Below are 23,629 nucleotides of genomic sequence, written 5' to 3' on the forward strand. Positions count from 1 at the left end.
CTGGACTGGATGGAAGTAGGGGTGCTAGCTAGGAGTCTAGTGCATCAATCCATGCCAGAGATGAGGACTGCAGGGGCTCACACAGGAGGAGAGGACAGGAGGGCGAATTTAAAAGATAATACGAGGGAATGGTAACAGCATTTGGGCTACTTGGACTGTTGAATACAAGAGAGATAGAATGTCCTGGCTTGGGTCATCTGGCTAAATAGCGGGGCCATTACAGCCATAGATTCCTTTTGGTTCCACAGTCCAATCCTTTCCTGTCTTGTGGTGCCACATTATGTGACTGTATTACATGACTTTGTCACATGCTATAAGAAAAGTAACTGCCATGGAGTTGAGAAGGTAAGAGAAAGGTGAGTAGAATGCTCAAAAACATAAGAGTCAGAAATTATTATAAGATCAGTCAGGCAGGAAATATAATGGTAAAGGCCGACAGCGAGACTTTGTCTTGGAAAAAGATAAAATACTATAAAACCAAAAAGTCAAGAAATTATTAAGTATTTTTAGTGGAGACAGGGTTTCACCATGTTGGCCAGGATGGTCTCGATCTCTTGACCTCATGGTCTACCCGCCTTGGCCTCCCAAAGTGCTGGGATTAGAGACGTGAGCCACTGTGTGGTGGTGGGCACCTGTAGTCCTAGCTGCTCGGGAGGCTGAGGCAGGAGAATGGCTTGAACCTGGGAGGTGGAGGTGGCAGTAAGCGGAGATCACGCCACTGTACTCCAGCCTGGTGACAAAGCAAGAGTCCGTATCAAAAAAAAAAAAAAAAAAAAAAAGAGTCATTAAGCATTTGTACAAGGTGAATAAGAATTTGTTAATAAAGTCTTGAAATACCAAATTGGAAGCTAACCCTGAATATATAAAGGGAGAAATTTGGGACAGTGAAGCATAGAAATATTGAGACCTTGTAACAAGTGGGAGTAGAGTCTGAAAATATTAGAAGACTCAAAAAAGTTTATATCACAAATGAGAAACCTCCTATCTGAAGCTTAGATATGGCCTTTAACTAAATTACACCTGGTTCAAGCATAGGGACGATACTCCCACAAATGCCTACAGGTGTGAAAAAACATCATCATTTGAGTATTTAGGGGCAATATCCTAAAAGACCACAAGGTGGTAATGTAATTTCACGTCTGTTTTTGAGTCTTTAAATTCGTGTTGCTTTCACTCTGATAGTACCCTCTTTTTCTGTTCGTGTTTATGCCTTTATCTCGCTGTGTTTTGTCTTTTACATTTTTTCTGCTTTTTTCTAATTTATCCCTCTTTTGAAATTTTTTCTCTCCGTCACTTCTCATGTTATCTCCTTAACTGGCCATCACTAGAACTAGTGGAATTTTTCCATTATTCACTGAATAGAATTTAGTTTTGTCACTACATTAAACAGAATTTATTATGGAAAAATTAAAACCTATACGAAAGTGCACGGAATAGTATAATAAATCTTATGAACCTATCATAGGAACTGATCACAGCCTTCACCATAGGTCAGTCATCCAGATTTAAGGTCATAAGTTCACGGCCCCTCTTATTTCACCTGTGTTCCACTCACTTTCCTGCTTCCTATTTTATTTGAAAGCAAGTTTCAGTTCAGTAACAAGTCCATCTGTAAACAGACCTGTATATGTCTATCATTCATGAGGACTCTTGAACCTAACCATGATGCCAGTATTGCTCCTAAAACTAGTAACAATTTCTCAGTATCACAAAATCCAGTTAATGTTCAAATCTCCAACTGCCCTTTAATGTCAATTAAAAATAATTTTATAATATGTCCATTGGAATCAGCATTCAAATAAAGTTCAATTTGTGATTGGTTGGTTTTTCTCTTAATGTTTTTTATTCTACAGGTTTCCACTTTCTGTCTCTTTTTTTCAACTTGCAATTTATTTGTTGAGGGAACAGTTATTTTTCTGTAGTTTCCTTCTGTCTGGATTTTTCTGATTGCTGTCAACTTTTAAAATGGGTAGTGAAGCATTTTGTAATTTTCCAAAAAAACTTAAGATGAAGCTAACAACTTGCTTTCTTTGTTCCTGTTGCTGGGCTTCTGAACATTGCAGAAAAAAAAATTATATACCTGTACAATTTGCGGCACTAGTATTTAGCCTCAGGTGAACTATCAATATGGGTTAGATCATCATTTTTCTTGCCTCTAATAAATTTTTATTTTTTTCTGTTTCAAACGTTTACCATGCTTTTTAAACTCTGAGTTGCATTTTATTTTTCTGTCTCCTCCTGCAACATACTCTATCTTTTCTCTTCATCTGAGGTTGACTTCTTCACTTATGCTGGCATTCTGGTCTCACTATTTTAAACGAATTCCTTGTCTAAATCCTAGCAAGGGCCACTGCGTGATGCTGGGCAGGCTGCATTCTGCATGAAGGAACTGAGCTCAAGAGGAGGGGGTGCTCCACCTGTCAGTCTCTGTGCCTTTGTTCCTCGCCAGGAAGGGGTGTTTTTCCTCTAATTTGCACAAATGGGTTAGTGAGCTGGTGGTAGCCCTATTCCTGCCTTCTCTAGAACTTTCAACAATTCACATTCAGTCATCCCCTCCGTGCCCCACAATGTCCTCTATAAAGATTGTAATGATCATCTAGTTTCGAAATACAGATGGTCTATTTTCTATCTTCTTTCTCTCTTACCTGTGTATAGCCAATAGCACATCTGATTGTCCCCAAATGCACTGGGTTCTGCTTTTCAGGATGCTTTCCTCTGGTGTTTTCAGGAACACTCTTCTCTCCCAGTTCTTTTGTCTTTCTCACTGTTTCTTCCTTGCTTCTTTTGCTGGCTTCTCCTATCTCATAAATGTTGTGTTTGCTCATAGTTTTTTACTCCTCTCCCCTGTTCTCCTCGTAGGCTCTGTCTGGTTTTTTCTGCTTCCATAGCTTCAATACCATCTCTAACTCTATACTGATGATCCCCAAATCTCTGAAACCAGTCTCCACCTTTCTCTTGTGCTCCGGTCCCAAACTTCAAACAGCTTTCTGCATATGTCACTCTGGAATCCTGTAGATACTTCAAAATCTTTCTGTCTTGTATTCTTGATCTCTGGCATGATCCATCCAGTTTCCCAGGCTAGAAATTTTATCGTAATCTCTCAGTCACTCCACTCTCTCGTGTATTAAATTCAACCAACCCCTAAACTCCTTTTGGTTTGCTTCATTTATGGAGGTTCTATAAGGCAGTGTCCTGAGCACTAAGAATTCAGCAAAAATCCCTGCTCTCATGGAACATATAATTTCGTGGGAGACAGAAAATAAATCAATCAATAAATATGTGGTATAAAATATGGTGGTAAGTCCATTGGAGACACTTTGACATGTACCTTGTCTGGTGTTTCCTTTCCACCTGCTTTCACTGTTGTCCTGGACTCTAAACAGGTGCTTCTGCTTCTGGCCTTTCTCTCTACCACACTTCCACTTGCTTAGTATTCCTTAAAAAAAAAACCCCAAAAGTCAGGCTTCGTAATGCAACGCTTTTGCTCAGAAACAATGGGTGCCCTTACCTGAAAAATAATATCTAGACTCTTAAGCATTGCCACTGGGGCCTAACCTAACCTTTTCCATTGCCTGTCACTCTCCTCCTCTTCCTCCCTTTCCTCTTCCTGCCTCTATTGCTGCTATTGCAGTCAGGTCAAGCTTCTTGCCTTTCCTAGCACGTGCCCTTTTCTAACAGTGTGCTTTAGTACGGCACCTGTTCCGCTTTGAATACTCTCTACCACATTCACGGCTTGAAGGTCACTCCTCTAGGGAATATTTCTTCAGTCTTCTAGGCTGAGTTCATATCTGCATCCGCCATGCTGGACTATGACTCTGTTCTTAGCTCTGTAATAGGTTTTAACCTGTTTTTATTGGAATATAAGCCCCAGGGGTAGTGGAGCAGAAATACTGTCTTATGCATCCAAGTGACTCATCATCCACGTGACTCTAGGGCCTACCATGGACTTCACAGTGATGAAAGAGAAGGCAGTCATCAGTAAGGACAGCCCAGGCTTTGGGGCCAGGTAGACCAGGGTCTGAGCTGCTCTTGGCACTCCCTAGCTTTGGGCAGGTTACTTACACTCTAGTGCCTCAGTCTCCTCATGTTTAAATGGATGTTGGTAATTGAACATATCTTAGAGAATTGTTGTAAAGACTGGTAGAAATAATGTATATAAATTGCTTCACACGGTACATGGTAGCCATAAATGCTCAGTAATCCTGGCTTTACCAGATGCTTATAAAGTAAATGGAATTAGTATGACCTGTATTCTTATGATCCCCTGCTAAATGATTATCCTGTAAGCTAGTAGTCCCCAAGGGAAAAAGAAAAGATTGCTCACCACTGGTTTAGAAAATGCAGAGGGAGTAATTCCATGAAGTACAGTTAAGGGAATCTGGGAATACTTTGGTATTATATTAAATAAAATGGCTCATGTCATTTTTATTTTATTTTATTTTATTTTTTATTTATTGAGGCGGAGTTTTGCTCTTGTCACCCAGGCTGGAATGCAATGGTACCATCTCAGCTCACTGCAACCTCCGCCTTCTGGGTTCAAGCAATTCCCTGCCTCAGCCTCCCAAGTAGCTGGGATTACAGATATGCACAACCATGCCCAGCTAATTTTTGTATTTTTAGTAGAGACGGAGTTTCACCATGTTAGCCAGGTTGGTCTTGAACTCCTGACCTCAGGTGATCTGCCCACCTCAGCCTCCCAAAGTTCTGGGATTACAGGCGCGAGTCGCCGTGCCTGGCCCTCGTGCCATTTTATACCCCCATCTGAGTCTAACCTGTACCCTTTAGTGGGAGGCAAAGTCTCAGTGTCACTTTCTTTAGGGCATCATCAGGGCTGTTATGAACTGGGGCAAAGAGTTTGTTTTACAAGAATCATGGATGTAGAGGATCTGAGGGGACCATTAACTCGCCCAGTTGCCATTTCAGATGTAAGAAGGAGCAGGTTCACAGCACATGCCACTCAAGGAGGGAAGAGAAAATGTCAAGGATTGTCCTGGGAAGGTGTTGGAACATTTTGTGTGAATGTGGTTATTTGGATGAAATGCTTCTAAGGCCTCAAGATGACACCACAGGCTGTAAATAGACAAGGGAGAAAGACAACAGAGAGGGGTGCGCTCCTTTACGATGAGCACATAGGTTGTGTATGGCTCAAATGGTGCGAGCATCCCTGGTATAAAAAATGTTAGCAAAAGCTCTGTTTTCAAAACAGCATCACGGAACAGCTACAACTCTGGATTTGAGGTTTAATTCTGCCGCTGCTCCTGTTGCTTCTAGAATGACTAAAAATGGCTGAGTCAATGAATTCTGTTTTACAATATTCAGGAGGTCTGATACACTTAAAACCTCTGGTTCTAGTGCAAAACAGAATTCCTATGGATGTTCTAAATATTAATTGGAAATGCTTCATTAGTATGAAGAGTATCAGGATGTGTGTTTTCTTAGATTGATTAGTAGCTGACTTATGCCATCATTTGGGAGAATGTCTGTCAGCATCTCCCCCAGACCTTAGATACCTGCTATTAATCACTTGTGTTGATGTCACCCACTGGTGCGCAGCCTGGAAGGCTCTGCAAAAGGTTAATCTTTCATAGTTTCTTGGGATTTGGAGGGCAGCATTCTGAAAACCTAGTTTTAATTTTGATAAATGAATTTAGCAAGTAGTTAATCCCTGAAAAGATTCAAGATTTACAAGTCAGTCAAGAGATGAAGTTAGCAATTTATTATACATGTGGGGCTTTCCAATCACAAGATAACCCCTAAGCCCTTTGACAAATCAAATGAGAAAGAATCGAATGGTGTGTATAGAGATAAATTCATTACTAGGATTTGCCCCTCCTCTCTGCAGAGCTGTATTCTGTCTTCCCTTCATCAGGAGACCTTTTCCTGCAAACCCTGCTGCGCACGGTTCACTCCCTCATTTTGACCTCTTCCGGCTCTTAGTTTACTACTTAAAATAATGCAGATGATCCATGTGAAAAGTTTTGCTCAGTCTGACTCTCTGGAATGTTGGTTCTTCCTCTAAACAAGTTTATCCTGTGAACCCAGTGTCTTCGTAATTGACCAAGTCTCTTGTACCCCTTTGACTTCAAAAAAATTTAAGAATATTTTATCCTAATTGGAAACCATAAATGAAGATACAGTATACATTTTGGTGTGCTAACCTTCTCCCCTAAATTTTATTCCCTTCCACATTTTGACCGTTGCCCTCTCTCAACTATTTTTTCAAAAGCCATACATGTACTTTTGTGGCATGTTAGAAGAAGACAGGTATATGACTATTTTTCTGGTTATAAGCTTTGTCTCTGGGGATAGAATAGATGCCCAGCAATTGTTTTTCAAATTAAAGAGTTTCTAAGTGCATGGCATAGTATCTTGAGGGCAGCGTCTAGAGTTATTTTTGTCACATGCTCCCCTTCCATCCCACAAATACATGTTCAAGTGGAACCTCCCTCTTTCTCCTTCTTACAGCCCCCTGGAGCCATCTTTCTAAAGTGCAGATCTGACCATTTGATTCTGACATTTTTGTTCTTAAAAACCTTCAAGTCCTTCATTGGTTTCTAACTGTTGCTGGGATGAAGGTCACATTCCATATGTGGTTTGTAAAGTCCTCTGTGACTTGGCCTTTATTTCTCTAGCTTTCTAAGTAAGTTGTGGTTTCTGGCTTAATTAAGGTCTCTAGTCAGTTGAATGTGTGTTAATCAAAAGGGATCTCCTAGGAGGGCCTGACCTAAGCAGGTGAGCTCTTAAATGAAGTTAGAGAGATTTGTAGTACGAGAGAGATTCTCCTGCTGTCTTTGAGGAAGTAAGTTGCACCTTGTAGGAGGGTCAGGTAGCTAGGACCTGAGGGCAGGCTCTAGGAGCTGAGAGTTACTCCTAGCCAACACCCAGCAAGCACATTGGACCCTTAGTCCTATCGGTGAAAGGTACTAAATTCTGACAACAATCTGAATAAGTTGGGAAGGGAACTCTGGGTCACAGATGAGGTCACAGCACTGGCTGACAGCTTACTTTCAGCTTGGTGAGACCCTGAACAGAGGACCCAGTTAATCTGTTACTGGCCACCTGACTCACAGGCATTGTGAAATAATAATTTATTTTTTGTATTGTTAAGGATTTTTGTTGTTGTTGTATTTTTAGGGATGGGGTCTTGCTACGTTGCCCAGGCTGGCCTCAAACTCCTGGGCTCTAATGATCCTCCCACCTCAGCCTTCTCAGTAGCTGTGACTAAAGATGTGCACCACTGCACCTAGATAAGTATTTTGTAATTTGTTATGCAGTATTAGAAAACTAGTACAGAAGGACAGAGAGAAAGGATAGAAGAAGGAGAGAAGGAAAATGAAACGAAAAGGAAAAGGAAGGAGCAGAGGGATGAAGGAAGAAAGGAAGGAAGGAAAGAAGAAACAAGATAAGGGAGAAATAAAGGATATTTGGTTATGATTTTGCCTCCCTTGCTGTCTTTCCGAGGACAGAAAGGCATACTTAGCCATAATTCATACTTTTTTTTTGGTAGAGTAATAAATAAGTCTTCATGAAGTCCTATGTGGTTTGTAAGCTTCTAGATTATAATTTATGGGAGGTTTGCAAATTTACCACAGTATATCATAAGCACGTGCCACTTTTGTTTTAGCTTGATTCTTTCAAAATTGAGGTCCACTAAAAATGTTAATTTTCCTAAAGGAGTTTGTGTATTTCTTTCCCCCAGGATAGGCTTTTTAGATTTTTACATCCTTTCATCCTTCTGCACTTGCCCATTTTTTGCTGTAGGGTTGTTTGTCTTTTTTTCAAGGATTTATAAGAGTACTTTATAAAATATGGATATTAATCTGTTTTCAGTTATATGAGTTGAAAATAACTCTTTCCAGATTGTGGGATAATCTTTTACTCCTTGATGTCATCTTTTGTGGAATAGCAGTTTTAAATTTTAATGTAATAAAATTGATCAGTCTTTTCCTTTATGAGTTATACCTTTTTGCTATTAAAAAACTTTCTATTTTATAAAGATATTTAAAAGACATTCTCTTATCTTTTTCTTAAAAGTTTTAAAGTTTTGTCTTCAATGTTTTCTTTTCCATATGGATAACCAATTTTCCTCATACCATTTACTGAATAGTGTATCCTTTCTCCAATGATCTCTAATGTCGGATCTGATATAAATTAGGTTTTCATAGATGCCTGGTCTCTATCATGTTCTGTTGATTCAGTTGTCTGTTCTCACACCAATACCACACTGTCTTAATAACTTTCACTCAAAGTTTTCCCATGTGGTAAAGCACTTTGTTCTTCCTTTTTAGGAGCATCTGAGCTTTTCGTAGCTATTGGCTTTTCCAAATGATTTCCCCTCCACCGAAACATTTTCTTATTAAAAGTCCAAAAGTAGAGTTAAAAGGATTTTACTGTAAACAAACACCCAGGAACCCACCACCTAGATTCTATAATTAACATTTTATTATTTTTCCTTGTCACATAACTATCCATCTTTCTATCTGTCCATTAATTCTACATGAGATTTTTAGAAATTAGCATGTAATGTCCCTTAAAAACCTTATTGGATTGTGACTGAAATTAAGTTGAATGTAAAGAATAATTAGGGGTAATTGACATTGTTATAATACATACCCATTCATATAATTCGTGAACATGGTATGTCTCTAATTTATGTAAGTTATCTTTCATACCTTCCAGTAAGGTATTATGTTTTTCTTCATAGAAATCTTGGAAAGCTTTTGTTAAGTTTATTCACACAACTTTCTTTTATTGTTGGATTTTAAGTGGTATTTTTAAAAGTTATTTACATATTATATTTTTGAGATGAAGTCTTACTCTGTTATCCAGGCTGGAGTGCAGTGGCATGACCTCAGCTCCCTGCAACCTCCACCTCTCAGGCTCAAGCAATTATCATGCCTCAGCCCCCTGAGTCCCTCATGGGACTACAGGAGTATGCCAGTGCACCTGTCTAATTTTTGTATTTTTAGTAGGGACAGTGTTTCACCATGTTGGCCAGGCTGGTCTTGAACTCCTGGCCTCAATTGATCTGCCTGCCTTGGCCTCCCAGAGTGCTGGGATTACACACATAAGTCACCACACCTGGCCCTAAAAGTTACGCATTCTAAAGGTGTATTTCTGGTATATAAAACTATAATTGTGCTTCTTACCTGGGAAATAAAATAATCTGTACACCAAACCCCCATGACACAAGTTTACCTATATAAGAAACCTGCTCATGTAGCCCTGAACCTAAAATAAAAGTTTGTTTAAAAAGATAAAAAAATAAAAAAATAAAGTGCTGTTGGCTTTTTAATATTGATCTTCACACCAATAATCTTATACCAGACTATTTAAAATTTTTTATGGTTCCAACATTATATATTCTTTCTAGTTTTCTATATATACAACCATATAGTCTGTAAATAATAGTAGTTGTTGGTTTTTCTTCTCCAGTTATCACACTTTTTTTTTTTTTTTTTGAGACGGAGTTTTGCTCTGTTGCCCAGGCTGGAGTGCAATGGCATGATCTCGGCTCACTGCAACCTCCACCTCCTGGGTTCAAGCGATTTTCCTGCCTCAGCCTCCTGAGTAGCTGGGATTACAGGCATATGCCACCAGGCCTGGATAATTTTGTATTTTTAGTAGAGATGGGATTTCACCATGTTGGTCAGGCTGGTCTCGAACTCCTGACCTCAGAAGATCTGCTCGCCTCGGCCTCCCAAAGTGCTGGGATTACAGGTGTGAGCCACTGCGTCCAGCCCAGTTATCACACTTTTGACTTCTTTTTTCTTTGTTATTCTACTGGCTCTGATATCTTGTATAAAGTGAACATAAATAGTGATAGCAGGCATTTTTGTCTTATTTCTAATTTTAAAGTTAATGCTTTTACTTTTTTAGCATTGACTAAATGTTTGCCGTAGAATTTATTTTTGTCGGGGGGGGGCGGTAGATGTTTTTGTTTGTTAGCCAATTTGACGTTTATTTTTGAAACAAATTATTAGTTCCCATGCAGATCTGAGTGTTCTGGAGTTTGAAACTATGAGTTTCTGTTAGAATGAGAATAAAATTTATCAGGGGAAGTTCTCTGTCATATTTTTATTTTTAGCCACTCCTCAACCCCCCACTCCCAAGCACCACCTTTCCCTCAGCCTAATATTGTATAAGCACTCAATAAACACCCATTGATTGATGCCTAGGTTTTTATATGCTTCTAGTCCTGGGAGTTGACGGTACATTTTGCATAAAAAACCCTTGTCAGTCAGCTTACTGTTGTTCATCCTGAAGCTGACCTATTATAGATGTCCATTTGTTTCTTTCCATCTCAGACGAAGCAAGCACCCACAAAAAGGTTCGTGTGTGTGTGTGTGTGTGTGTGTAAACTTTTGTAGTAATTGAGAGCTTCTGTGAGTTACTCTTATAACTCTTTTTCAGATAAAATTCTTAACTTCCAGCAATGAGCACAGGTTAGAGCTAAGGTATCTAAACTGAGACAAATAAGCAATATGAAAGAAAACTGGGAATATGAAGATTTTTAAATGTATTTCAGCCTTGGTGATAAGCAGACATTCTTTCTCTTTGTCTAGACCTTTGTATTAGTCAGCTATTGCTAAAATAATGCCATATACCAAACTGTCCAGAACTCAGTGGCTTACCACACGCATTAATTTTCTTGGTTCATGGGCCTGCAAGTTTTCTGGGGCACATCTGCTTCAGGATGCCCACTGGTGAGCCTTGGCTCTAGGCTCCAGGTTGAGTTTAGCTTTGCTCCATATGTTTCTTCATTCTCCTTGTCCGGCACCAATCTCGGGAATGCAAGATGGCAAGTCAAATTACACAATTTACAAATTTAGAAAGCAGACTTTACTCTTGTATTTGTGTGACATGTGTTAACATCCCATTAATCAATGCTAGTCCCGTGGTGAAGCCCAACATCAATGGGGTGGTGAAATGTACTCTGCCCACTACACTGCATCAGAAAGTTACATGGCAGGAAAAGGGAGTGAGTGACGATCTGAGAGCAATAATCTAATCTACCACAGCCTTTCATATATGATGATTAAATGAGATAACATTATTATAAAGTGCTTAAAACATAGCAAATGTGCAGTAGGGTTTTTTGTTACTATTGTTATTATTTTATGTAAGATGAAGGTATTAAAATAGTTGATTTTTAGAATCCTCGATATATTTACATTTTTATGATTTTGTTATTCAGTTTACCATTTAAGATTTCTTTTCTTTTTCCTTCTTTGTCCCTCTTTTTCTTTTCTATTATAATATAAACACTAATAACTTCAGCTTATACTTCCAGATTTTGGCTTTAATTAGCAAATCTCTTTGGTATTTGTATGATTACATTCTCGTAATCTTTAATACCCTTAGAATCTTTAACTGCTGTAAAATACAGGGCTGTGCCTGGTTGAAGAAACATGGGTTGTTTATTTACTCTACCGTGTCTGCACTCATTGAATGTTATCTTGTGCAGATAACTGCTTTTGATTCAAACAGGCAACATGATTTCAGACCTAATTACTACGGAAGTAATTGCTCCTTGGCAAATGGGGCCTGCCAGTCTGCCCAGACTTTAAATGTCAAAGAGCCAACTGGAATACAGGGCACGTTCGGATCCTCTAATGGAAATCCATTGACCGTCTTGGTGTGACAGTCCAAAGGACTAGGGCTTTAGCCATCAAAATGTAAAATGGGACTCTCCAAATCCCTGTTTCACCTAAGGCCTCATGACAATAGATACACCACGTAACATTTTGAGAAGATGGTGTTATAAACTGATTTTGCAGATCACCTATCTTCAATCTATGAAAGAAATTGAAGAGGTCAAAAGAAAGAAAAAATTTTAGAGAGAGTTTTTAGAATGCTGCTGATACCCTGTCTTCATGGCTATGGAGTAAGAGGAAGGGGCTTCCTCCTCACCTAAGGTCAAGTGAAATAGGCTTCACAGGGATAAATTGAGGTTTCTGATAGGATTCCCTGCTGTTTGGGGGATACAGTGGACTGGTATCTGACACATGGTTAAAGCACCTAAAAGCAAGATGCTCTGGCCAAAGTTTCCTGCTGTGTTGGTGCAACAGGGAATGACACGTGAGTCTTTCATGGATCAAATATAGACAACATGTGAGAGATAAAGCTACCCTTGAACTGCCTTAAGCCCTGCCCATGTACCTGGTAGAGGGAAGGCAAGGAGACCTCAATAGAAAAGGCTGAAGGTATATGGTGAAAGTCAGGTGCTCAGGGAATTGTGAATTACCAGCTAGAGGAAATGAATTCACCTGGTTCTGCAGGTGAGACATCTCCAGCGATGACAGGAGCTCTTCAAAGAACGCTTAATGCATCTCGTGAGCAAGAATTAGCCAGCCAGGGGGAAGGAGGGTCAGGTTGCATCAATATTGGTCAGGTAAGACCTTTCTCTCTGTAACCTTACCTCTCTTCCTTGCCTACCCCAGCCCCTAGTCCCACCTTCAATCTTGCATGGGGGACAGGATGAGTGAGGGAGAGGAGGTGGAGAAGCAGGAAGGGAAACTAAGAAGAGATTGAATGTGCAGGCCCAAACTGGGGGAGCAGATAGATCCCCAGTCGGGGAGGAGAGAAATTTTAACTTTAAACTCTATGGTTTTGATATGACTTTTAATTATAACATGAGACTCTTTCAGGCAAAATGATTTTATTATCTGAAAATGCCAGGAAAAACCAGTTTCACCTTCTCAGAATTTCTTCCAGGAGCAGAGGAAGAACTTGCCCCATAGAATGAACCAGCGTTGAGGTGGGTGGTGATAACAGTTGTTTTATATTTGCACCCAACTAGTTTACACTATCGGAGCGAGAGGGTTTTGTTTTGTTTTGTTTCATTTCTCTCCAGGCAGTTCCCTGACTCTCCATTCCAAAGACAGTGCTTTTCAATTCTTACTCACCCTGTGTACTATATTCCCTCTCCACTAGGAAGCATGGAAGAAACTTGGAGGTAGGAGCAGAGGATGTATTAAAATTGGAAAGTTACCCAACCAATGACTTCCATTTCTAACACCAGCACCTCATTTGAAAATCTCTCCTACAGATAGACCATTAAAGATTCCTTTAAATGGTTCCCCAGTGTGACCATCAGAATCATTTGGAAAGATTTTTTTTAAATGACATATTTCCCTTTCTAGTGGTGACTACCTACCCATGAGAACATGCGTCTCACAAAAGATCTCTTTTATCCCTCTCCAGAAGAGGAAACGCAAGGAGTGCCTGATGCAGAGCCCCAGGCACTTCATGGATATGAAATGCCCAGGGTGCTATAAAATCACCACGGTCTTTAGCCAGGCACAAACAGTAGTTTTGTGTGTTGGTGGCTCCACTGTTCTCCGCCTGCTTACAGGAGAAAAAGCAAGGCTTACAGAAGGTTCCTTCAGGAGGAAGCAGCATTAAAAGCACCTTCTATCAAGATGAATGGGAAATCATTCTGATAAGGATATTTTGGATTTAAAAAGAATTATAGATTACTATGCCCCACCCTGGATCCAATGACTGAGAATCTCTGGGAAGTTTAGGAAATGTCTTCTAAATCTTTTGAGCAATCCTGGTCAACTGGGCTACAGGGGCGGACATTTGGGAAGATGGGTGGAACATTTTGAGGGTGCTGGAATCTGTGGTAAATGTATTGCTCTGAAAAGACCATGTATTCAGGTGAAAGGAGTCAGGCTGAAAGAGTTTTTGCTATGTTTTCTACTTTTTTCCCTTCATCTTTAGAACATTTAGATTGCTATTTTAAGTCACTGGATGGATGTTAGAGTGTTTACTGGATTGGTCTTTTTCCACTGTATTGGGACATTACTTCTGTTCTAGTGGCTTCTTGGCCATCTGGTAATTCTGTGGATGGGAGCAAAAATGGAAAACAGAGGGCACTATTAGCCTGCAACTCCAAAACATAACAGTTGTCTGACTTTCCACCAACCCTGCCAAAACTAGGCCAATGACAATATTGTTTCTAACCCACATGCCTCCCTCAGGCCAATTTGGAAACCCATCCCTTGTAGCAGAGCAAGTCTGTCACTAATGGAAAAGGATCAATAGGTTAAAAAATAAAGATTAGGTCCAGGAGTTTTGCCAGCATCAAGAAATATGCTCCATCAGGAAAGCTGGGTGTAGGATAATAATAATTCTAATTTTCTTTGTCTTTTTCTTTGGAACTCTTTGCAGTTGTTGAATAAGGACCAAATGAAATGAAATGCACTGCTTTATTAGTGTTCTCTTAGCCAGTATACTAATTATTTTTCCTGACAAATGTCTGTGAAGAGGGTGTTAGAGTAGCCTGATTTATGGCTACTTTGCTTTGCAAGTCATATGCTCATGTTAGGAAAGCACAAATAGAAGAATATTTTAAGTGCCAAAAATATGAAATGTTAAACTTTATTTTTGAGTGACTTTATTTTTGTTCTTGATTTAGAAGCATTAATATATTTTTTTTGACAACTAAACAGTAAGGGAGATCTTTTGGCTGGTGTGAATTCTTATAGGCTAGAGAGAAATACATTTATCTACTTCTTGAGTTTTGAGTAGGTTGTTGAGTTGAGAAATTTTAGATAAGCACCTTCTACACCCACTTAAACACTGGGAAATAGGGGGACTGGGGAATGGCATTTTATTGTACTCAGGTTGAAGGACAAGAATTGGTTTGTTTGAGGGGTGAAGGAAAGAAGGTGATAATCATTCTTAAATGACTAAAGGGTTGTCATAGGAAAGACTTTTGTAATGCTCCAGGCGACGGAACTACAACCTTCTCCTTCACTCCCCATACTGAGTTGATTACTAAATACTGATGAGAATCTTATTTCATATCTCTCAGATCTGTTGATTCATTCACCTCCTCACTTCTGCTACCTTAGCCTAGATATATTTTCTCTTGCAGGAGGAGGCAACAGAGAGAGGGCAGGAGGAAGAGTGGGGAAGAAACTGTTTACAGGTATCCTCTTCTTCTTTCTTATGTTTTCTCTTTTCTCTGATTCATTCTCTTCAGTCAGAATAATTTTTCAAATCAGAAGGCAAATCATGTCACTTGCTCACATAATATTTTCTACTGATTCCCCATTGCCTGGAGAATAAAGTCTGAGCCCCTCATCGTGATGTACAAGTCTCTTCTTAATATGCGTCTTACAGATTTTTGCCAGTCTTAGCATCTACTCCACAACCTTTAATTTTGGACATACAGAGCTACTAGAGGTTTCCTAAATGTCCTGCTCTTCTATGCTTCTGTGCTTGTACCTATACTCTTCCTGGTACCCAGAATGTTGTTTCTCTTTTGATTCCTATTCATCTTTTAGGACATCCTCCTTTAGTTTCTCAAAGCATTCTGTACATCCATATATTGGCATTTATTAATTCTGTCATCAGACCCTCTGTCCCTACCTCCAGGACACTGTGAGTTCCCTGAAGGCAGTTGTATCTCTATCTCCAGCTCTTAGCACAGTGAGTTTCTGCAAGGGGCTCTGTTGAAGCTATTTACAGGAGGATTTCATCTTAATATGAGTTAGAACTTTTAAACAATTACGGCTGTTCAACAATTGAAGAGGCTGTCTGATACAGAGGAGGTGCTTAGCAAATAAGTAGAATATTGAATGAGCTGTGAACACTTGAATTTTCCTGTCACCAGGAAGTACTCCAGTCAACTTTGCCCGGCTTATTGAAGCACTGTAAGAAGTGTTTCATGATGAACCATTGAAAAATTTCCACCAAGAGTTATTGCACTGTACTTTTACTATATATATATGTGTAAAATACACACAAACATATATGTATTTTGAGCTATATAGATCAGATTATATAAGAAGTATAATATATATATTTTATGTTATATACAATTTTATATATAAAATAACTGGTTTCTTTCCAGGTCACAATTCTTTCTCTTTTTTCTTGCTTGAAGAACAGTCAACTGTGAATATTATTTAAGACATTATTTTTCTTACTTTCGGCATTAGGGCTGTTCATACCTTTTCAATTCCCCTGAACAAGTATTCAAGGTAATTCTGGCTGCTATTGACAACTAAAGTACCTACATGATGGGAGCAGATTGGAAAAAGTAAATAGTTTGGAGAGGAAAAAAAAATCCCATATTTTCTCCTCAAAGTTGGAGAAAAAGAGAATTATGCAAAAAGAGAAAATATGTAAGTCTCATAATTTTTAAGACTAACATATATGACAATTTATAAAATTATCTCTTTGAATACAGCACATTATGTTGCTTTATTGTTTATCCAACTTCTCAAAACATCACAAGTTATATAGGAAAGATACTACCAGTTTTGATGATGTATCCCTCAGTATAGGCAAATATAACCCTTGACATGTAGTGGTAATCTTGATACTATCTTTGAGATAAACCATATGTCCTGAAAGAAACTTATCTATACAAGGTCAGGATAATATCACGTAGAGGCACAATGGAGGTGTAGTTAGAGACAGATTAGGGGACAAAAATTACAAAGTCTCAAGCAAGACAAGTTTATTTCTCCATCATATAAGAGGGTGGAGATAGTCCTGGGAGAGTAGGTGACTGCTCCAAAAACATATTCAGCCAACCATGTTCCAACTGATACTTTGCAGTCTGTGCCTGGATCACCTGGAGGGTTTTTCTTTTAAAACAGAGTGCTGGGCCCCAACTCCAGAGTTTCTGATTGAATAGTTCAGGGAGTGAGAATTGGCATTCTCAAGTTTTCGGGGGAAGCTGATGCTGCTCGTCAGGGAACTACACTTGAAAATGCACTACCCTATGGTGCTGTCCTCATCTGGACCAGCCCATGGGAAAAGAAAAACAGAGAAAAAGATATGACCCAGAGACGATACACACTTTTTTGCTGGGATTCTTTTAGGCAGATCAGAGTCAAATGGCCTCACCTATCTCCAAGAAAAATAAAAATGCAGCAGCTTCCATTATTAAAGGGAAGAATAAATCCTTCCAATATTGAGTTTTCTGACCTGTGAGCAAGATACAGCTCTCCAGTTATTCGGGTTTTCTGTAATTCTGTCAGCAATGTTTTGTGGTTTTTGGGTACAAGTCTTTCACATCTTTTATTGGAATTTTTTTAAGTATTTCATATTTTTGATGTTATAAGTGGTATTATTTTTACTTTCTGAATGTTTCTTATGCATATAGAAATACAGTTCAATTGTCATTCCTTCAAATTGATCTAAAGATTTAATAACAACTCAATAAAAGCTTAGCAGGTCTCTTTTTGGGTCAAAATTGACAAGCTGATTCTAAAATTCACATGGAAAGGCAAAGGACCTAGAATAATCAACATGAAGAAAATTGGAAGGCTAATATCACCTGACGTTGAGATTTATTGTAAAGTAATCAGTTATGGAGATGGAATATCTAGTAAAAGCACTGTTGGATTGAAGTAGAAATTATCACTATTACTACATCTTTCCTTCTTCTTACTCAACCCCCAGACTCTCAGGGCATGAATGCTATAGTTTTATGGACTGAATGTTTGTGTCCCCACCCACACTCCCCCATCTATATGTTGAGGTCCAAAGGATGGGGTCCTACGATGAGATTAGTGCTCTTGTAAGAAGAGGCACCAGAGAGCTTGCTCTCTCTCTCTCTCTCTGCCATGTGAGAACACCGTGAGAAGCTAGCTGTCTCCAAGTCTGGAAAAAAGACTTCACCAGAAACTGACCATGCTGGAACCCTCATCTCAGACTCTGGCCTCCAGAAATGTAAGAAAATAACTTTCTCTTGTTTACGCCACACAGTCTATGGTATTTTGTTATGGCAGTCTGAGTTAACTAAGACAATGGTAAAGACATAAGGATAGAAAAATAGGTCAATGAAACAGAACACAGTCCAGAAATAGAACCACATATACATGGACAACTGATTTTTGACAAAGGTGCAGAGACGATTCAGTGGGGGAAAGGATAGTCTTTTCAACAAATGGTGCTGGAACAATTGGACATCTACGTGCAAAAGAAACCAAACAAGCATCAATTCAAATCTTGGACTATATAAAAAAATTAACTCAGAATTCCAAATTGAATTATAAGCCTAAATGTAAAACTTAAAACTCTAAAACTTGTAAAAGAAAACATAAGTAAAATCTTTGTGACCTTGGTTAGGCAAAGATTTCTTAGATATGACACCAAAGGTGTGGTCTATAAAACAAAAAGATGGATAAATTAGATCTCATCAAAATTAAAAACTTCTGCTCTCCAAAGGATGTTAAGAGAATGCAAAGACAAGCCACAGACTGAAAGAAAATATTTGCAAAGAATGTATCTGCTAGAGAACATGTATCCATTATATGCATAGAACTCTCAAAAGTCAATAATATAAAAATAACACAACAAAAAATGGACAGCAGATAGATTTAACCAAAGAAGATATGTGGATTTGAAAGAAGCACATGAACAGATGCTTAATATCATTATTCATTAGGAAATACAAATTAAAACCATAATGAGATAACACTACACACCTGTTAGCACTGCTAAAATTAAAAAGATTGCTATACCAAGTGTTGACCAGAATGTGAAGGAATGGGAATTCTCATACTATGTTGTTGGAAATGTAAATTGGCATAGCCAGCTTGGAAATGTTTGGCAGTTTCTTAAAAAGTAAAATTCACCTTCTCATAAGACCTAGCCATTCCGCTCTGAGATATTAAAATCATATGTCAGTAGATAGCCTTTCGCATGAGTGTTCACAATAGCTTTATTTATAACAGCCCCAGACTGGAAAAAATCAAAAGTCCATCAATAAGTGAATGAATAAGCAAACTGTGTCATATTCACATAATGAGATGCTACTCAGCAACACAACGAGAGGAACTATTGGTAATACAACAATATGGCAATATCTTGAGATTATTATGCTGAATGAAAGAGGTCATAGAGTACATATTGTATGAGTCTACGTTTATAAAACATTAAAAATGAACATTTAGTTCATTGACAGAAGATAGACCAGTTGTTTCCTGGGGTGAGTGTGGGTTGGAAGGGGTAGACGAGAGGAATTACAAAGGGCATGAGGAATTTTTGATGTGTTGGACACACAGTCGGCCCTCCACATCCGTGAGTTCTGTGTCAGTGAATTCAACCAACCGTGGGTTAAAAATATTCAGAAAAAAAATCGTGTCCATACTTAACACGTACAGACCTTTTTTGTCATTATTCCCTAAACAACATAGCATGACAATTATTGATATAGCATTTATATTGTATTAGGTATTATGAGTAATCCTGAGATGATTTAAAGTATATGGGAGGATGTGCGTGGGTTACATGCAAATACTACACCATTTTATATAAGGGAAAAGAGCATTTGAGGATTTTGGTACCTGAGGGAGATTCTGGAACCAATCCCCCAATGATACTGAGGGATGACTGTATTGACTTTCTTGTATGTGGTAATTATTTTATGGGTTTATACATACATCAAAACATCAGATTGTACACTTACTATGTTTATTGTATGCTTATTATACCTCAGTAAAGCTGGAAAAAGAAAAAAAGATGTAAGGAGATAATGGCATATGAAGTTATCACAGATTATAAATATATTTTTAATGCTAGAATTCACTTGAACTAAATGGATATTTGACTATTTTCAACGATTTTTTAAACAGATTCATGTGCATAAAATCCTAAGTATGGATGTGGCTCAAGGGATGTTTTAGTTATGTTATCTTCCTGTTGCCAAATGGGAAACACATATCTAGAGTAGAAGTGATTGAGAGGAAGATATCAGAAAACCAGGATTTTAGTTCTAATTTCCCCAAATGCACGGGGAAATTTATCTGACCATTCTAATTTTGCCACTTGTAAAAATGGCCAAAATAATACTTAGCACAGAGGATATAATGGAAAAAGGAGAAGAAATATCTAGTAAAAGTACTGTCACATTGTTTGAAAAAGGAATTATTACTATCACTACATATTCTTTTCTCCTGCCTTCTCCTTAGTTTTACCACTCCCTGGAAATCTCTTTTACCATTCAGCTTCAGTTGGCATCTTTCCTATTTAAAGCAAAATGTGTTGAGTCGGCAGATTTGACTGACTTCTAAAGCCTCTAGTGACTTGAAGCTGACAAACTCTTAACTCTTTTTGGCCCAGAAACTGAAGCTAAGGGATTTGTCAGTTTCAAGTTGCGTTTGAGGCTATTGTGGCTTTTCCCCAAGCTTGGTCTTGCCATAGTGGCAGATTGATTGAAGAGTGAGTGAATTAGTGTTTATGTCTAAGCTGAAGCTTTGAGTAAAACTTAGCTACCGTAAGAAGATTAGCAGGGGAGGGCTGAAATGCATTCTTTCACAGATGGGGGTGTTAGGATTTTCCAGAGGTGTCTATTTAGGGCGAGCCATTTTGGCTGTCTATGTCAGTGACCAGCACAGGGACTGCCCACCCATGAGACACTTGCATGGGTGCTTCAGAAAAATAGCATCGGCATGTCTATAAGTAACAGGATTACTGTAACATTATTACCAAGCATGAGGGTATAATGAGCAGCCTATGAGGCTGACAGAACATAGAGGATTATGGGCATTTGTAAAATGCCTCCCTGGTGACAACCTCTACCTTTCTTACAGGATCGGGGAGAGCTTCAACCAGTGGTATACTGGTAAATGTTTAACAACTGGCTCTGGGGAGTGGGGAGAGCCCTGATTTTTAGTGTTTGCCAATTTCCATGGTTTAAATATTATCGCTATGGCCAATTTTAAGCTTCCAACATATTGTCAGTTGGCTCACAAAATTCCTGAAGATTTAGATTGGCTCTCAAAAGCTGGTGAAAGCTGGCTCCAGAGCAATACTGGATCCAACAAACCAGCGGGCGAGGCCCACCCATTAAGTAAAGGATAGAGCCATTCGCTGTATCTTGTTCCCAGCTCTACCCTGGACACTCAAGGCACGAAGAAATGCCTGTTACAGTTCATGAATTGCCTAAGGTCACACAAGCTCGCAGAGGTAGAAATGACACTTTAAAAATGAAAGCATGGATGCGATACTGTCTTTTTCCTTCTCATCCTTTTTGATTGGCCATCAGTGTGTCTTGTACAGTTTGAGTCACACCAAAGAAGATTTCTCAACTAGCAGGATCAAAGTTCTTTTTAAAGAGTTGATTTTTTTTTTTTTTTCCAGAGCTAAAATGGTCTCCCCAGCTGCTATGAAAAGAGGAAACTGTGGTGTTTTCTCTGGAACTTTCCCTAAGCACTCTAGTTTTCAGTGGGGTCAGAGTGATACCATTCCCTAGGAATGTTTTGGAATTTCACTGGGAAGGTGTTTAATCATCCCAGTGATTTAGGTTTCACAATGGTTTGGCTATTAACAACAGCCTGCGAGAAGGCAGGAATGCTAAGGACCTTATGGAGCACGGGACAGTTAAAGAAATGTCCTGTGTTCTGTACAACTTCAAATGTTCCCCCCAGCCATTCACGTAGGTGAAAAGAGCCACTTACAATCTTCTAAGCTAGGAATCTAACTTCATTTTACGTATGGACATGAAGTAAGCTTGTACCGCCTAAACATATATGACATTTTCTAAGATGCAGCTGCCATGTAAACTGAAGGGAAACTACCTGACTCTTTGTTGAGAACATTATTGAGCATGACATCATGTTTAAGGGTTAACCCCCAGTTTGGAGAAGCATATCATTGCCAATAAGATGACCCAGCATTGGTAGCTGTCACACATTCAAGGTGATTTTAAGTAATAGGAATATAGTTATTTACTCTTTGTTTAAAAATGTCAAATATAAATTTAAAAATGTCTCTTAAATGCAAACATTTGTTACAAATAAGTGCAAGCATGTGACTGCTTCCTGATGTCTTTGGATGTAATTGTGTTTGAATATTTTCCTTTTGAAATATATATAATGTTATTATATTTAATTGGTTTCCTATCTGCTCAAACTATCCAGGATATCCTCAACCTCTCTCTCCTTCTTACTCCTCAGGGTCATTCATTTAAGTTTGGTTGGTTCCATTTCCTAATTTCTCCTCCTGTTTATACCAATGCTACCTTAGTTCAGGATCACGCTTTTTCTTGCTTGACTATTCCAAAGCCTACCCTCATTGTACAATCCATCATCGTGCAGTCTTTTATCACCCCAGCCCATTCTCCACATAAATGTTAAAGTGATCTTCCTAAAACACAAGTCAGGGAGTGTCATCTCCTCGCTGAAAACATCACTGGGTCCTAGCTGAATAGAGGATGAAACCCAGACTTCTCAGAATGGCACATATGACAATCACTGTTGATCTTCATCTGCCCTCAAGCCATACGCCAGCCCCAGTGAGGCTGACCAGCCGTGCCATTTCATTTGTCTAGGTTTCAGCATGCTGTTGTCTTTGTTTGAGGAATCTTTCTCCTCCCTCCTGCCAGCCTGGAGAATTTCATTCATTCTTTCTGACTCGATCCAAGTTCCTATTCCAAACCTCCGATTTGAATGGTTTCAAATGATCTGTGTAGTCATCTTTATTACAATGCTTAGTGTACTCTATTAGAACGGGCCTATGACCACCAGGCACCACCTGACCCCATTCCCCACCCTGAATTTGTGTATATGAGAAGACTGGGGAGGGGAGGAAAGAAAGACATCAGGATCCTTCGCCTCAAGGGGAGGGCTTGGAATGTAACTTCATTTTACCTATGGACATGATAGGCCCTTGCTTTCCCAGCATGTCAAAGACAGAGGAGGAGGGCTCCAAGAGGACTTCTTGGAAGAAGAGGACCACCTGCCTCTTGACCTCTGCCTGGATGCTTACTGCACGACAGAATACATAAAGTCACTGGGTCGCTTTTATTGTAAAGGGTGCCAAGAGATTTCTTGCCAGAACAGCAGTAATAAATACCATTCATCAGGATCTTATTGTGTACCAGCATATTGCTGGTGACCAGCTTGTAAATGGCGAAGATCACTGTTCTAAGACTGCTGTTGTAAACTTCATCCACTTTCTACTACGCCAGGCCACAGAGTTTAGAGGGTAGGAGGAAAAAGACCTGGTCATTTTTAAAGATATGCCAATTATATCAAAGTAATGAGACTAAAACTGAGACTAAAGAGGCAATCCAGAATTATTACCTTTTGCAATTTTTAAAGCCATTCTATAGCAGGTGCAGCAGTATTTCCGTTTCTAGTTTTAGAATAATATGTTGCTAATGTTGTCATTTTAGTTTGTTTTAAATATTTGATTTCTTTCTGGCATGTTATAAGAATTGTTAATTTCTCCACCATTTCTAGAAAACAGAATATTTGTGGTTTTGAACCAAAAATCACATTCCTCTTCATTTTTTTGTAGATTCAGGGCACATATACAAATATTTGCTAATTTGTTCCTCACAATCACACTATGCTGGAGAGAGGTGGCTATCAGTATCTCATTTCACACATGATGAGATTCCGGGTGCAAATCAGAGATATTCAGCAACTCCCTCAAGGTCACACAGTGATCCAAAATAGAGTTGAGACTCATTCTTACATCTCCTCTCTCAAAACCTTCCTTGTCATGCCTCACTAGCAACACATATTTTTTACTTACTGAATAAGTATATTTCATGTAGCTATTTATCAGAATTTAGAAGCTGGAAGCTGAGGGTATGCACAAGTTATTTCTGAAATTCCACTTATAAAAATGAGTCTTAATATAAATTACA

At 38.9% G+C, this 23,629-nt stretch overlaps 1 long non-coding RNA gene and 1 pseudogene across 1 annotated transcript in view; both read left to right on the plus strand.

Annotated features, from left to right (window-relative positions):
- The first annotated feature begins 271 nt into the window (after positions 1-271).
- LOC144332809 (uncharacterized) overlaps positions 272-23,629 on the plus strand; it is a 40,133-nt gene continuing 16,775 nt past the window's right edge. Inside the window, exon 1 of the long non-coding RNA XR_013400939.1 lies at positions 272-356. This is a non-coding gene — a long non-coding RNA (uncharacterized LOC144332809). The remainder of the gene's footprint in view (positions 357-23,629) is intronic.
- On the plus strand, positions 13,170-13,407 carry LOC144332808 (small ribosomal subunit protein eS27 pseudogene; annotated as a pseudogene).

The sequence above is a fragment of the Macaca mulatta genome, chromosome 11 (genome assembly GCF_049350105.2).
Source record: "Macaca mulatta isolate MMU2019108-1 chromosome 11, T2T-MMU8v2.0, whole genome shotgun sequence".
Taxonomy (NCBI): domain Eukaryota; kingdom Metazoa; phylum Chordata; class Mammalia; order Primates; family Cercopithecidae; genus Macaca; species Macaca mulatta.